Below are 16,015 nucleotides of genomic sequence, written 5' to 3'. Positions count from 1 at the left end.
AAATCCTCCAAGTGTATAATCTATCTATAATTCCAGTAATCTCTGTGTGTTTGTTTGTACGTTTGTACGTTTGTACGTTTGTACGTTTGTTTGTTTGTCTGTGACCGCTGTTTCTCGACAACCACGGGTCCGATATACTTGCAACTTGCCAGGTATATTGCTGGGGACCCGAGGATGTGCCTTTTCAAGGTTTGAAATTAATCGGACAAGTACTTACCGAGCTATGGCGATTTAGCCGTTCGCCGTTCGCTTTGGCGTTGCGAATGGACCAAACCATTGCATGTAAATAGAGGGGGGGGTTCTGTGGTCGTTGCGAATGGACCAAACCATTCATGTAAATTGAGGGGGGGGGGGGTTCTGTGGTCGTTACTGCCACGTGGTTTCAAAGTTTTTTTTTGTTGTTGTTGTTTGCACGCATGTTTTTTTGCACCCACGTACGGGCACGCCCTAGGATGTTTACACACGCACACCCCTACACAAATTTTTTTTTTTTTTTTTTTTTGGCAAGGAACGGGCACCCACGTACGGGCACGTCCTAGCTTATATATAGTACGGGCATGCCCTAATAACAACAAAGGCGGAAGTGACAGATCCATAACACTCCAGAGTCCCACAATGGGTAGATGCCTTCATTTGATTTAAATCCCTTCAGCTGTTTTCAAGTATCACATTTTCACCAGCCAAGACAGGATTCACATCGATCGGTGAAGCGGTTTCAGAGAAGAGATTTTTTTTTATATCGGCTTTCAATCTATTATGGTTGCCATACCACATGACATGGGACCTTAAAAAAATGTACACTCTGAATATGTATGGGTAAGGGATCACGTTTGTGAAGGTTCGTGTTGATTGGATAAGGTTCATTTTTCTATCCAAGATGGCTGCCAAACGACATGACCTACGATGTCATCATTTTCAAATTATATGCAACAGTGCTGTTAGATGAATGAATGAATGAATGATCGTTTTAAGGCCATTTTTCCCCGCTAGAGCGGGGGTTAGCCTTGCAGGCCCCATGACAATCATGGTTCCCTGTTTGAGGCAATGTTTTTATGGCTGCTACAGTGCTGTTAGAGGCTATTTGTAAAATTTCGTATCTATAGGGTAAGCTGTTGCAGATATAATTATTAATATTTTCCTTCAAACCAATATGGCTGCTATACCATGTGACCAATGATGTTTTTGTGATGATATTTTAATCGCCATGCCTAGTCAATGACACAAGTAAAGTTTCAAGTCAATCGATTTAGTGGTTTAGGAGAAGATGTTTTTTTTAAGGTTTTAGGTTAAATCCAATATGGTTGTCAAACCATGTGACCTATGATGTCATAATTTTAATATTTCAACACAAATGGGTCATAGATCATGTGCATGCAATTTCAGATTTTTAGGATAAGGAATTCAATTAAAACATTTTTGGCTGGTATACCACTTCACCTATAATGTCATCATCATCATCATTCTTTTGTTCCCTGTTGGGAGTACTTGACAATGTGCCAGGTTTCACATTTTTCCATTCAGCAGTTTCCGAGAAATCGTTTTTTAACCCTTTGAGTACGGGATTTTTTTTTTTGATAAAAATTCCCCCGGTATGGGATTAATTTGGCATTACGGGAATGCAACCACGTACTGACGATCTATTTATAGGTATAGTCGATGACGTGTAGTAACGTCATCCGTACACAAAACTTTTTCATGGGTTGCGGCACTGGACGTCATCCGTACTCAAAGGGTTAATTATATGCGTTTAATCCAAGATGGCTGACATACTACGTGACCTATGACGTCACAATTATCATAAAAACATTCTGCATGGATGTCGCTCCTACCCTGAAAGTTTCGTTTCAATTGGACATGTGGTTGCTGAGAAAAAAGAGGTTTAGCCCGTACAGACGGACGGACAACTCGAAAACATAATGCCTCCGGCCACCTTTGGGAGCGGAGGCATAAAAACTGATACATATCGATATATATCGATATTGTCACTTGCATGCCACCTGGCACACAGCCGCAAATATACTTGGCAGGAAACACACGCCAAGGTCTTGCCTCAAGATGGCCGAGTCTAGAACTCAATTTGGTCAGTCGCGCGTCTGAGCAGTGTGACGAATGACATAATGCTGCCTGGATTGTAAAAGGGCTGCTCCCATGCTAGTTGAGATTTACACCAAAATAAGCATCATGTGAGAGGTTTGATTGCGGTTAAGCCTCATTGTCTTACACAATATTGATTTCTTTAATAAAATGGCACGTGCACGTGACATAAACCGACAGATTTGGCAGTACCACACTGTGGCAGTATGAACCACAGGCAATGAACAATGATATATTGATAAATAAACAAACACTTACAACATAGGAAAACTAACCCCTCTATGGGCCTACAATCTACATGTTCACACGCACAAACTAGGTGAGATTTTCCAAGAGTTCAGTCCTTTGAGGAAACACCACAAAGATGCAGAGAATGTCCATACTGACCAGATATTGCAACAAAACCAGAGTGGTCAGACACCAAGGAGTGTTACCAATAAAAGAGCCACGGCAATCAACTGGTGTTCCCAAGCAAAAAGAAAACCAATGTCACTCCGGAGAAGCTGATACCCTCGATACCGTCTCCCTCCCCTCCCCTCCACCTATTCCTGCTGCCATGCCACATGAAGTGGCACAACCCTTGAGGCGATGTGTTCCATAGTCAGCCCAATCAGATGATGCCACGCAGCTCTGGCCAATAATGTCGCTTTTCTTGCCGGCGATGGGGCCAATGGCTGGTCACGTTGTTACCAAGTCAGAACAGTCAAACCGGAACCCAACCCCAGGTGCTGATGTTTACACCGGCAATGATGTTGCAACCGCAGACATTATTCTTCACATTGAGGAGGGGAGTGGGGGTAGAGGTTAGTGCGATGCAAAATGTGCTGGTGGCAATCTCATAAAAATTCCCCTCTCGGAGGACTCCTTACCCTACCTCACCTGGTCAGATTACATGACATCCTTCTCCAACTAACCACTACAGCCAACAACGCTGCCTTTCAACATTATACACTAACAGGACAACTTAACCGAAAGGTGAACTCCGTGTTACCTGTCAAAATGATCTATCCTATGTGAGCAGTGAGCACACAGACTATTGTTACGGATTCGTCACTTCCGTTGTTGTGGTTTTCATCCACTGTAAACATTTTTGATTCCATGTACTATTATTGTTGTCGTTTAAGGGAGATAGAGGTTACTATTTTCAAAAGGTAAAAAAAGTCAATGTTTTAAATGAAACCGGAACCGGACGACGACGAAGAGGAAGAGGAGGAGGAGAAGGCAGAGCGAGTGAGTCGGGGAAGAAGCCTAGCTGCTTCGAGGTCTGGAGCAAACGTTGACGAACGGAGGTCACTTGCGAACTTCGGGTTTCCCGGGAAAGGGATTCTTGTGACAGAGTTGTTATCGCTGTGACAGATCAACCTGTGTGTCAGGTTTTGGCGGTCGATTCCGAGGAGAATCATCGTCATGCCGTTGCGCCTCGAGAACGGGCGTTGTGGATGACTTATGACAAAACTATGTGGATGAGTCGGGTGTGTGACAATTATGACAAAACCACCACCATCTCTTATCTTCCCCCATCCAAAACCTTGATCTTTTCTACCCCCGCTAATTTCCCCCCAATTCCACTTTTTTGAAATACCAACTTCTGTCCTGGAAGTCCTTGGTATCTTTGTGTTTTATACTTCTCCCTCCTCCCCCCCCCCCCCCTTCCCACGCCTCCTCCCCCCAAGCCCTCTCCCTTCCACACATCTCCCTGCTCTCAAATGTTGTGTTTGTGTGCTTCCCCTTCTCTCCCCATCTTGTCTTCCGCTCCCTCTTTTTATATATTTTGTTTGTCTGGTTGATTTGTTTGTGAAGTAAATGTTAGCTCTTTCACGAGCCTCGATTCAGTATACAAAAACACTTGGGATGTTGGCAGGCGTGTGAGGCTGGTTCCACCCTTCAATGAAAAGGAGGTAGCCAAGTTTTTTTTACACATTGAGAAAGTGGCTCAAATGCTAAAATGGCCTGTGGGGTCCTGGACTATGTTAGTGCAAAGTGTTTTGGTGGGTAAAGCTCGAGATATCTATTCGGCTTTACCGATTGACAAATGTGGAGATTATGAGATCGTGAAGAAAACCATTCTCAAAGCCTATGAATTGGTCCCTGAAGCTTACCGGCAAAAATTCAGGAATGCCAGGAAGAGGGAGAGTGGGTCCCATGTGGAGTTTGCCAGAATGAAGGAAACCATATTTGATGGGTGGTGTGATTCGAAGGGGATTGGGAAAGACTTCAACCGGTTACGACAATTGATCTTGGTGGAGGAATTCAAACAGTGTGTCCACGCAGACATTAAAGTACATCTGGATGAAAAGAAAGTACCAGAGTTGTATGAGGCAGCAACCGTGGCAGATGACTATGCCTTGACACACAGGATGGGATTCCACAAACCTAACTTCCCGCCTAGAGTTAGCCAGGGGAGTTATGGTAAATCCGGTGCGGAGAACAAATATTCATGGAGGCGGCCTAGAGATGACTATGGGGACAAATCTGATACCGCGACTTTTAGGGATCAGAAGACTACAGTTCCAAGACAGACTTATCTTCCGGGGTGCCCGAGGCAGACCACGAGTTTTTCCTCCGGGCCTACTTGCGCTTTTTGCAAGAAACCTGGGCATTTATGTCCCAATGTTATGCCCTGAAAAGGAAAAATCAGGAGCGGAGTCAGACTAGTACAACTCCGAATGTATTGGCCAATGCGAGAAATCGTCCTTGGAGGACAGTGCCTTGTGAAGGTTCCCATGCCAAAGTTACGGCATCACAGAACGACCTTGTTCAAGAGGGATACAAACCTTTTATTTCAGAGGGGTTTGTTTCACTGGATGGAGACTTAACGAACCAGAGACCTGTTAGGGTATTGAGGGACACAGGAGCACATCAATCTTTGATGCTTGAGGGCATTTTGCCATTGTCAGAGAAGACGGCAACTGGTGTTAGTGTTCTTTTACAGGGGGTTGGTGGCTATGTTAAAGCTCCACTTCATGTCATCCATTTGAAGTCTGATTTGGTGTCAGGACCGGTCATCGTAGGTTTACAAGCCACTCTTCCTGTAGAGGGAATCTCTTTTATTATCGGGAATGCTTTGGTCGGTGGTTGAGTTTCTGGTAATCCGATGTTTGTTGAAAAGCCTGGTATGGAAAATAACACCGCACAGTTAGAGCAGGAGATTCCGGGTATCTTTCCATCCTGTGCAGTGACTCGTGCTATGGGTAGGAAGCGCTCTGAAGAGAAGGAGAAGGTACTGACGTCACGCTTTGCACAGGCACTTCTTGTCGAGTACCCTGAAACTAAGTGTCAGCACACACAAGTCATGGATGGAGGCAATGTTGGCAAGCTCTTTGTAGGTGGACTGAACTTTGACACAAGTGAAGATGTTCTGGACTCTATCTTTGGCAAATATGGACCACTCTTGGAAGTGCTGCTGATAAAAGACAGGGAGACGCAAAAGTCGAGAGGGTTTGGCTTTGTCACGTTTGAAAACACAAAGGACGCCAAAGATGCAGAAAAGGATTTGAATGGCAAGAATTTGGATGGTCGGACCATAACAGTAGAGAAGGCAGGCCATGGGCATCGAGGGGGCTACAGAGTAGGAAAACGTGGAGGTCGTTTCAGGGGTGGCTATGGCTCCAGGGGTGGGAGTTGTAGTTTTGATGGCGGCCGCAGTCGTGATTACTACTGAGGCTCCCAGCAACAGCAGCGCAGTTTTGGCAACTCTCGACGGGATGACTATTACGGTGGTAGCTGAGATGGGGACCGCTACTCACGTGACTACAGCACCCGACTCTACAACCGTGAGTATGATTTTTATGATCAAGAGAAGTGTTGGAAGCACTGAGTGCTCAGGAGCAGCCGAGCCAAGATTCCTACACGGATTAACCCGTGAACTCCACGTTCCTAAATGTGTCCAATGTCCATGCAGTGAATACTTCCAGGCCTCACCACCCAACCACCATGAAACCTGGCTCTCTGCTCGGCCTCCTTCAAAAAGTGCTATAGATTTGCTTTGCTTTGGATTTTTGATCGCAACCCCTTAACCTTCATTCAAAAAATGAAAAATAAAAACCAGAGGTTGATGAGATGGAGTTTGGCTTTGCAGAAGTTCAACTTGGAAATTGAGCATGTAAAGGGAAGGGACAATGTCGTTGCTGATGCTTTGTCCAGAGTGAACTAACTTTGGAAATTTCTGCAGTTTGTTTGGAAGTTTTGTTGCTTTATTTTGGGAAATATTAATTATCGTTGCTCATGGGAATTGATGATTTGGGTGTGAGTTTTACTTTTGTTTGTTAAAAGAGTTGTTGCCTGCAAAGAAAGTTTTCACTCTGTTCAAACTTTCTTTCTTGAAGGGGGGAAGTGTTACGGATTCGTCACTTCCGTTGTTGTGGTTTTCATCCACTGTGAACATTTTTGATTCCATGTACTATTATTGTTGTAGTTTAAGGGAGATAGAGGTTACTATTTTCAAAAGGTAAAAAAGTCAATGTTTTAAATGAAACCGGAACCGGACGACGACAAAGAGGAAGAGGAGGAGGAGAAGGCGGAGCGAGTGAGTCGGGGAAGAAGCCGAGCTGCTTCGAGGTCTGGAGCAAACGTTGACGAACGGAGGTCACTAGCGAACTTCGGGTTTCCCGGGAAAGGGATTCTTGCGACAGAGTTGTTATCGCTGTGACAGATCAACCTGCATGTCAGGTTTTGGCGGTTGATTCCGAGGAGAATCATCGTCGTGCCGTTGCGCCTCGAGAACGGGCCGTCGGCCATTTTGACCCGCGCGCTTTGCGCATCGCGCAAGGTTTTTCGCTTCGTTTCAACCATTTTCACCGCATCCAGACGTTTATCTGGTGTGTGTGTGTGTGTCACGTGGATTTTGAAGGTAAATCTGCGGTTTCGCCGGTTTGGAGCCGTGAAACGTCCATACCCGAGGGTGTGATTTCCCAGTCGCCTTGAGCGCACCTTTGCGCAGCTTTGGCCGCGTGACTGTGACTGTCATCCGAACAGGATTCTGGTCTCGATTGGACATCGTTCTGACGATCGCTGGAGCGGATCGACTTGGGCTTGATGCCGGAATAGAGACATTGGGGAATGTTCTTCTTTTCGCTCACTTGGAGCACAGTGAGTTATATTGTATGAACCTGATGGTACCATCATAGGAAATACATATTGGTTGTACAATTGATTGCTATTGTTGTTGTACTGTTATTCTTGTGTGATCTTAATACAATATTTGTTTGTTGGTAACAATTGGTGTGGCTTCACCATTGATCTTTGACATACAGAATAACACATTTTTCTGCCGTGACTCCTCTCGGGGCTCAGAGGTACACCGTGACCTGAGGTTGGGGAGGAGCACGTAACATCGTAACACTATGCCAAGGTATTGCATTTTAATAACTACCAGATACCCCATACACAAAACTAGTCATGACTAAAAAATATTGGCACCCTTGCATTTTTTTTCAAATAATGCACCATTTCTCCAGAAAATTGTTGAAATTAAAAATATTTTGGTACCCACACATGTATTTCTTTGGTTTGCAATGGAACAAAAGGAAAAAAAGCTGAAAAAATTACTAAATCTTAGCTTATTCCACACATAAATCCTAAAATGTCCCAGACAATATTATTGGCACCTTTTAGAAGTTGTTAAAATAATTAGATTTCAAGTCGGTGATTCTCCTTTACTTTGGATATTAACTCACCTGTGATGAGTTGCAGGTGCCTGCAATAAAAAAATATCACTCATTCAACCAGTTTGAATTGAGGAAAGGAGTCATTCTGCAGTTTTGTGTCACTGTGTGTACCGCAATGAGCACGGAGAAAAGAAAAAAACCCAGAGAATTGTCTGAGGAAGTCAGACACAAGATTGTAGCCAAGCATGGACAATCTCAAGGCTACAAGTCCATCTCCAGAGACCTCGATGTTCCTGTATCCACCATACGCAATGTTATCAGGAACATTAAGGCCCATGTCACTGTAGTCAACCTCCCTGGATGTGGCCGCAAAAGATAACTTGATCGAAGATTGCAGAGAAGGATTGTTTGAATGGTGGAGAAAGCACCTTGATCAACTGCCAAACAGATTAAAGCTGACCTTCAGACACAAGGTATAACAGTTTCAACTCGCACCATCCGTCACAAACTCAATGAAAGGGGGCTCCATGGTAGGAGATCCAGGAGGACCCCACTGCTGAGAAAGAGCCATAAGAAAGCCCAATTGGAGGTTTCCAAAACACTTGAACAAGCCAAAATCCTTCTGGGAGAATGTACTGTGGACAGATGAGACCAATTTAGACCTTTTTCGTAAAGCACATCATCTCTATGTTTGCAGAAAACAAAATGAAGCCTTCAAAGAAAAGAACACCTTCCCTACAGTCAAACATGGAGAGGTTCAGTGATGTGTTGGGGTTGCTGTGCTGCCTCTGGCACTGGGTGCCTTGAATGTGTGCATGGCATCATGAAATCAGGAGATTACAAAGGCATTTTAGAGCGCAATGTTAAACCCAGTGTCAGAAAGCTGGGTCTCCGTCGAAGGTCCTGGGTCTTGTAGTCGCACAATGACCCCAAACACACTTCAAAAAGCACCAAGGAATGGTTCAAGACAAAACGCTGGCCTGTTCTGAAATGGCCAGCAATGAGTCCCGATCTAAATCCCATTGAACACCTGTGGGGAGATCTGAAAACAGCAGTTGGGAGAAGGCACCCTTCAAATCTGGAAGAACTGGAGCAGTTTGCACAAGAAGAGTGGGCCAAGCTGCCAGTAGAGAGGTTCAGGAAGCTCATTCATGACTATAGGAAGTGCTTGACTGCAGTTATTTTTTCCAAAGGCTGTGCTACTAAATATTAAGTCTATGGTGTTTATAATTTTGTCAATGCCATTTCTTTTTAATTTCTGATTTCAAAGGAATATTAAGTTCTGAGTCAAAAACAAAGGTTCTGTAATATTAACAGTGAAATAAAGAATTGTGCAGACCAAATATTTTCTCATTTTCAGTTATTTGCAAAAAGTGCAAGGGCACCAATATTTTTGGCCACGACTGTAAATGTAAATATATATATATATATATATATATATATATTGTTACGGACCGCGGATAGGATGTTGTTTTGCCGAGCGGATGGCGCCGGGGCCCTAACAGTTACCCCGACTAACCCGATTCCTGGACGTTTGCCAAAATCGCGCCACAGATATTCAATATGGAAACCTCTAAAGCGACCGAATGTAAAGAGGAAGAAGAAGACGTACAGAAGAATAACAGGATTTATTATTTACACACACTAAAGCAAAAGGAGCAGTCAAGGTTATATACAGGGAAAATGGAAAAAGCAGGTGACACAGTGAAAATACTAGCTTAACTATACAAGCTTAACTTATTCCCTGGGACAAGACAAACAAAACAAACTCACGTACACAAGAAGGATGGAATGGCAGGAATGAATGCTGGAAGGAGGAATGGGAAGGTTCAGCTGAGGGCAGATGGTTCGGGTTTGATCCCGCACGGGACGTCGGGCTGGACCTCGACGGCCACCGATGCCACAGCAATCTGGTTCCCGCGGGGTAACGGGTTGAAACTGCCTGGTGGAGTCAACGCTGCTTGTGGAGCCAAAGCTGCTGGTGGAGCCAAAACTGCTGGTGGAGCCAAAACTGCTTCTCTGGCTCACCTCAGGACGCGTCTCCCTTCTTTCTCCGAGGGCTCGTCCCGACTCGTCTGCCGTCTCTATCGTCTGCTCGTGCCGCTGTGGGGACATCGCGTGCTTTGCCAGGACTCGTCTGCCGTCTCTATCATCTGCTCGTGCCGCTCTGGGGACGTCGCGTGCTTTGCCAGGACTCGTCTGAGGTGGGGGCGTCTTCCGCGGGTTATATCAGCCCCACCCTTCATCCTCTTCGAACCTCCCCCAAGCGTTCTCTCTCCGCCCTCCCCAGCCAAACCCCTCGTTCTGGGTTGGTCGGCCAGGGCTGGTTCACTCCTCCCCTCTATGACGAGGTGGAGACACGCCTTTCTTCCCCGACCTGAGCACATGTTCAATGGCGGCAATTGCAGCAAACCGCCCAATTCAATCGGCAAAGGATGCAAAAAGGAGAATGCAGTTGGTAATGGAGGCTTTGAGGGAATTGAAAGGGGATCTATCTTATGTAATACAGTGCAATGGAGTATTAAGTTAATGGAAGACAAGGCCTTACCCTAATACACATAATAAGGATATAACTACTGAACAGGGATATATGGTGTCCTTCGTGTATGCTTTATGGAATTAACTACGGGAACGCCCTTTGATCTTTATACAACAACAATTGCAGGAAGGAGGGTGACATTTTACCACAATTCATTACACAACAATAAATTAAAAAAACATTCTCATATCCACAACACTGCACCCTCCTCCCCTTAGGCACGTCCCGGGCCTATAACTTTTACCTTAGTGTGGCACGTAGGTGTAGTTCCCTCTACTTTTAACCTGACCCTGAGTGCGACAGTTTTAAAACATAAATAAATATGTCCCGCTGCTAACTTGCACCCTGCCTAACAGATTCACGCCCACAACTAACCGAATTGCGGAATGGTCTTCAAACTATACACTTACGGTGGGGGCGCATTATTTACAATGACTACTTTTATTTACAAAACATAACACAGAACCTGTGATTGTTCTTTTGGGGGGGGAGACAGTCTGCTCTGCATCGATGCACCATGAAAGCACCCAAAAATGCACCAAAGCACCCTCAAGCACCAATCGGTGCACAGTCACCACAGTTCAATAAAAAATAAAACCAACAAACCCTGCTGGTGGTCTCTTGCTCTTCGGCTCCCTCTGCTGGCTATTAATATCTTCCAGGTGTTGTCATCTTCTTTGCTGGCGGCCTATTTGCAATAAAAAAATGCACCCGTGTCCATTTTTATTTATTTATGGCCCACAGGGCCGACTAGTGTGGTTCACCTGTGGGGCATAGGTGCCCTGTGACCAAGGTCCGCCAGCAAGATCTCGGGCCTTCATGGCCGGTTCCAGCAGAGGGGCCATGCCCCAACCCATGGGGTCCATAAGTGGTGCTCAGCCACAGACATGTGGTCCATAAGGTGGTGCATCGATGCAGACAGCTGGTTCCGGGAGTTTCGGGCGCACAATGGCGGACTCACTCACGCTCCCCTCGGCGCCCAGTGGCGCACAGGTCCTCATGTGGGAGACAAAGGGGGGACAAGACAGATGAGCGAGGGGTAAGGTCTCAAGGGTACACATCAAACAAGGCAATGCAAGGCGAAGTGCGTACGGAGAGCGAAGTTAGAAAAGCTCGTCCCTACCGTACGTCACCCCCCCCCTTGTCACCTACTCTACCCTTGCCCTTACCCCATATTTACAAAATCTACACCTTTACAAATTCGTCGCTACTGTCACGTCTCCCCCATATTTCCCCTACACCAAATTCGTTACCACAATCCCTCTAACCAAAATTTGCCATCACCCACTTCATCATCAATCCTCATAAGGAGGAAGAGATGGAACATCAAGCACAATGTCACACCCACGTCATGATTCGTCTCACATTCCAAACATCTGCACCATAAAAATAATAAAACATGGCATGGTGTGGAGTTACGTCACCTCAGGTGAGTGGATGTAGATGGTGCGAGGAGATTCCTAATCCTAACTATCCTCTAAATGACATTAACACACTTTACACTACCCGGGGTCTTTCCCTGCCAATCCATTGGCCAACTTACACTATGGGTTCTAAAAACCAATTCCCATTGACCAAACTGTGGTGCTTCCTTAATTTGGGGTCTCACTCCCCCGATGCAACTCCCTGTGCCCTTGCACAATTTCAGGACTGGGGCGTGTAGCTCTCCCAGCAGGCCTACCCACCTGCACACCTGCACACCTCCACCACTGCAGTTGCCACCCGAGCTTACCTAGCTCCTCACCCTAACCTATCTAATTGGGTAAGGCCCCTCCTGGCTCTGTCACCCCTTGGTGCCCTCTGGCACTGGGCTACCCGGGTCCATCCTCCGGATCCTCGGGCCCCATCCACAACAACTCTACCGGCTCCCAGAGCCCACCTGCGGCCTCACCTGGCCGACATCCTCACAGTGGTGGAGTGCCCAACCAACTACACACACACTAACAGGCTACACGCCCAGCCATTTCCACAACACTAATGCACCCATCCAATCAGCATTCTTCCACCACGCACCACAGATGCCAATATCCAACCACAATTTACCTGTACCCTCTACCTAACTCTTACACTACCCTCCCCGGGTATTCGTGATGGGGTCCATCCTCCTTTCCCCCATCCACACCTTCGCACCATCCACTCCACTCCACAGTTTCCACCATACTCACTCCACGACCATCCATTCCAATACTCCATATACTCCAGACACCGGTTCTCCATTCACCTGTTGTTGCACACCTGTGCAATCACACCGGGTGCCACCTGCACCCTGCTTCCTTCCTGGACCATTTGGTCAGCACAATACACATCACTATCACTCCCTCATACACTGCTCCATACACCTGTTCAGTTGCACACCTGTGCAATCACAATACAACTCACAATAATAATAATAATAATAATTCATTTATTTTGTATAGCGCTTTTCAAGAAGCCCAAAGGTGCTTTGACAGAGTGGAAAACATAAAGCATAACAATACATGAAAACAACAATTGCAAAAAGACAAGAATCAATAGGGAAATATTTAAAGCAAAAGGAGGGAGGAGAAGAGATAGTCAGGGGTTAAATGCTGTGGGTTGAATGTTGAATGCAGTGTTGAACAGGTGGGTCTTTAGTGATATTTTGAATGTGGTGAGTGAGGAGGAGTCTCTGATGGTGTGAGGTAGTGAGTTCCAGAGGGTGGGAGCAGCGATGGAGAAGGCCCTGTCCCCCCAGGATCTGAATTTGGTCCGGATGGAGGGGGTCAGGAGGTTGGTACCAGCAGAGCGGAGGTTGCGGGTGGGAGTGTGTCTGGAGAGGAGGTCAGCCAGGTAGGATGGGGCCAGGTTATGGAGGGCTTTGTATGTCAGGAGGAGGATTTTATACTGGATTCTCTGGGGGATGGGGAGCCAGTGAAGCTTGTAAAGGACGGGGGTGATGTGGTCACGGGTCCGGGAATGGGTGAGTAGACGGGCAGCGGAGTTCTGAATGTATTGGAGTTTATTGGTGATTGTTGAGGGTGAACCATAGAGGAGGCTATTGCAGTAGTCCAGACGGGAGGTGATGAAGGCGTGGATGAGGGTTTCTGCAGCCGTGGAGGAGAGGGATGAACGGAGACGAGCAATGTTTTTCAGGTGAAAGAAGGCTGACTTTGTGATCTGTTTAGTGTATTTGTCGAAGGAGAGGGTTTGGTCAAAGATGACGCCAAGATTCCGGATGTGAGGGGAGGTGGATACTGGGATACCGTCGATGTTGAGGGCAAAGATATGGGTGGATTTTGTGAGCGTTTTTGGGCCAATGATGATTATTTCAGATTTATCACAGTTAAGTTTGAGGATCATTCATTTGTAACAAACCACACAACAATCACAATCATTTACTCATACCCTGCTCAATACACTTTCGATCCTCACACACACGGCATCATCTCATCTACCTGTTGCCCTGCTAACTTAGTGCTCCCCGTCTTCCCTTTAAACTAAGCACATACCACGTCATTATCATCCACACTAATCTACCTGCGTCCCCACTACAGGTATCATTGTCACTAACTAACCTTACCGTTACCTAAGGTCATCTCTCTAGATCCCTACACACTATATCCTAACCCTCCCGGGCTAGTTTTCACTGCCAAACCCCATAAAACTAGTGCTCCTTTGCCCCCGGTGTGAGAGATTGCAGAGTTGCCATCCCACCACATCGGGCATCTTTCACTATAAATTTTGCTCGTCCAAATTCAACAAATCAAAAATTTGCCAATCATCTGCCAATCATTCTACCAATCATCAAATTTTGCTTTGCAATTTCGGGTCCAAACCACTATCATCATCACCCGTCTACTCACCAGATCCTCTCGGTGCGCCAATTCGTTTCCAAAGCTCTGCTTCGTAAAGCCGAGCAATGAATGCGGGTTGTTTGGTGCCAGCGGCTGGATGCGTCCGGCATTCGGTGCAGGGAAGGACGCTTACCCGGGCCGAGATCCCACGCACCATCTCGGCACAGAGCCGTCCAATGGCCCGATCTCGACCTGCCGGAACGCCTCAACAAAAGGGGGTCGCCATGACGACCCTTCCTATCGGGCTGCCCGCACCGCCTAGTGGAGCACGGACGCGGCCGTTCAAAGCGCGGCCCGGCGTGGCTCCCGCACGGCGGTTCTTTCGAAACCGCCGCGGATCCCCGCGGCACGCAAAGCTGCCCGGTTCGCACCGAAGGCCCGATTCGGCTATACGTCGCTCTAACCGCTAACCCGGTTAGCGTCGATGCTCCATTCGCATGCTTACACCCCGCAGCCCGTTCCTTGCTCATACATCCAGCCATCTCCATGCTCTTCGTCATTGCATCTTCCCTGGCACACCCAGGAACACTCATTCCGCAAACAGACTTTGTCACACACCTGACCACCGCACGCCTTTGCACACACTCGTCGTTCGCACACCTCACCAACACACCTCTTCGCGCCCCTCCTCGGTCACCTCCTCTGTGACAACCACAGGTGTGCTCTCACTTGCACAGCCAATCACGTGCCTCACTACCAACTCCAGCGTGCATTCCCATACGCGCTCTACCATTCCAGGTGTGCATCCTTCCATTCCAGGTGTACATCCTCTCTCACCTGCCACAACCAACTCACGCTCCGTGTCACTCTTACTACTTTTACCACCACACTCGGTCGCGCATTCACCCTCACTCTCGACCGCGCACTCTACCCTTATGCACCCGTCCGTTACACACCTTTCTCGCGCATCCTCTTGCGCACTCTCTCCCGTTACACCCTCCGTAACACTCACCACAGGTGTGCATTCTCTCTTACTCTTGACAGCGCACTCTTTCCTTATGCACCCGTCCGTTACACACCTTTCTCGCGCATCCTCTTGCGCACTCTCTCCCGTTACACCCTCCGTAACACTCACCACAGGTGTGCATTCTCCCTTACTCTTGACAGCGCACTCTTTCCTTATGCACCCGTCCATTACACACCTTTCTCGTGCATCCTCTTGTGCACACTCTCCCGTTACACCCTCCGTAACACTCACCACAGGTGTGCATTCTCCTTTACTCTTGACAGCGCACTCTTTCCTCACACACCCCAGAGTCGGACATTCTCGCAGACCTCCTCCTTCGCACTCCGTACCTGTCGCACACTTCACCAACGGCCTCTCACAAACACTCGGATCCAAATCAACCCCCAAGCCGACTGAAGCTCCCCTCACATCATATACATTTCCACGTATATCGCCACTCACCTTGGCACCTCGTCTCCGCACCTCCTTCGCCACCTGCAAACTCTTTATTTGGTTAGCGAGCACACCATCACGATTTGAGCACCGACCTTGTACATATTCCATCACCTCCTCCTTTATCTCCCTCTTAGTTTCCCTCCGTCTTTTCTTAATTTCAATCACCCCTTCTTCCACCTCCTCTAATTTTTGCTTCACCTCTTTTATTTCCCGGTGCGTCTCCTCAATTTCGTCCTCTAAGGCTACCTTAACCGTTTCTATGTGCGTCCTCACCTCCCGGTCCTTTGTCTCCATTACTTCTGTCACCTTGTCCAACCTCGTTGTCAGTCCCTCACGTACCATCTGACATTGCCTCTTCGTTGCTATCAAGTCGTCCTTGATGTCTTTTTGTGTCGCTTTTAACCCCCCGATTATTGCAGTGTTCTTTTCCACTTGGTCCACGAGTTCCTTTTGTCCCACTGTCAGCTGTTCTACTCCCCTCGTCAGACCCTCTATGCCCCCCTGTAACCTAGCCGTATTATTCCTCACCTCTTTCTCCATACGCTTCTCACCTCGCTTTACC

The 16,015-nt window shown here is 47.1% G+C and overlaps 2 protein-coding genes across 5 annotated transcripts in view; both read right to left on the bottom strand.

The window, feature by feature from the left end:
- The window catches only part of LOC144893653 (uncharacterized), a 1,023,192-nt gene that overhangs the window by 479,878 nt on the left and 527,299 nt on the right, over nucleotides 1-16,015 (bottom strand). The window lies entirely within an intron of this gene.
- LOC137435116 (gephyrin) overlaps nucleotides 1-16,015 on the bottom strand; it is a 279,017-nt gene that overhangs the window by 210,804 nt on the left and 52,198 nt on the right. Inside the window, exon 1 of one of the 4 annotated variants that reach the window (XM_078784640.1) lies at nucleotides 11,004-11,177. The exons of the other annotated variants lie outside the window; for them this stretch is intronic. The gene's annotated coding sequence lies outside the window, so the exon portion shown is untranslated. Of the gene's footprint in view, nucleotides 1-11,003; nucleotides 11,178-16,015 lie in introns of those variants that run through there. 4 annotated transcript variants of the gene reach the window in all.

The sequence above is a fragment of the Myxine glutinosa genome, chromosome 9, assembly GCF_964187855.1.
Source record: "Myxine glutinosa chromosome 9, kmMyxGlut1.1, whole genome shotgun sequence".
Taxonomy (NCBI): Eukaryota; Metazoa; Chordata; class Myxini; order Myxiniformes; family Myxinidae; genus Myxine; species Myxine glutinosa.
The sequence above is the reverse complement of the archived record's forward strand: the minus strand, read 5'-3'. Positions and strand labels throughout refer to the sequence as shown.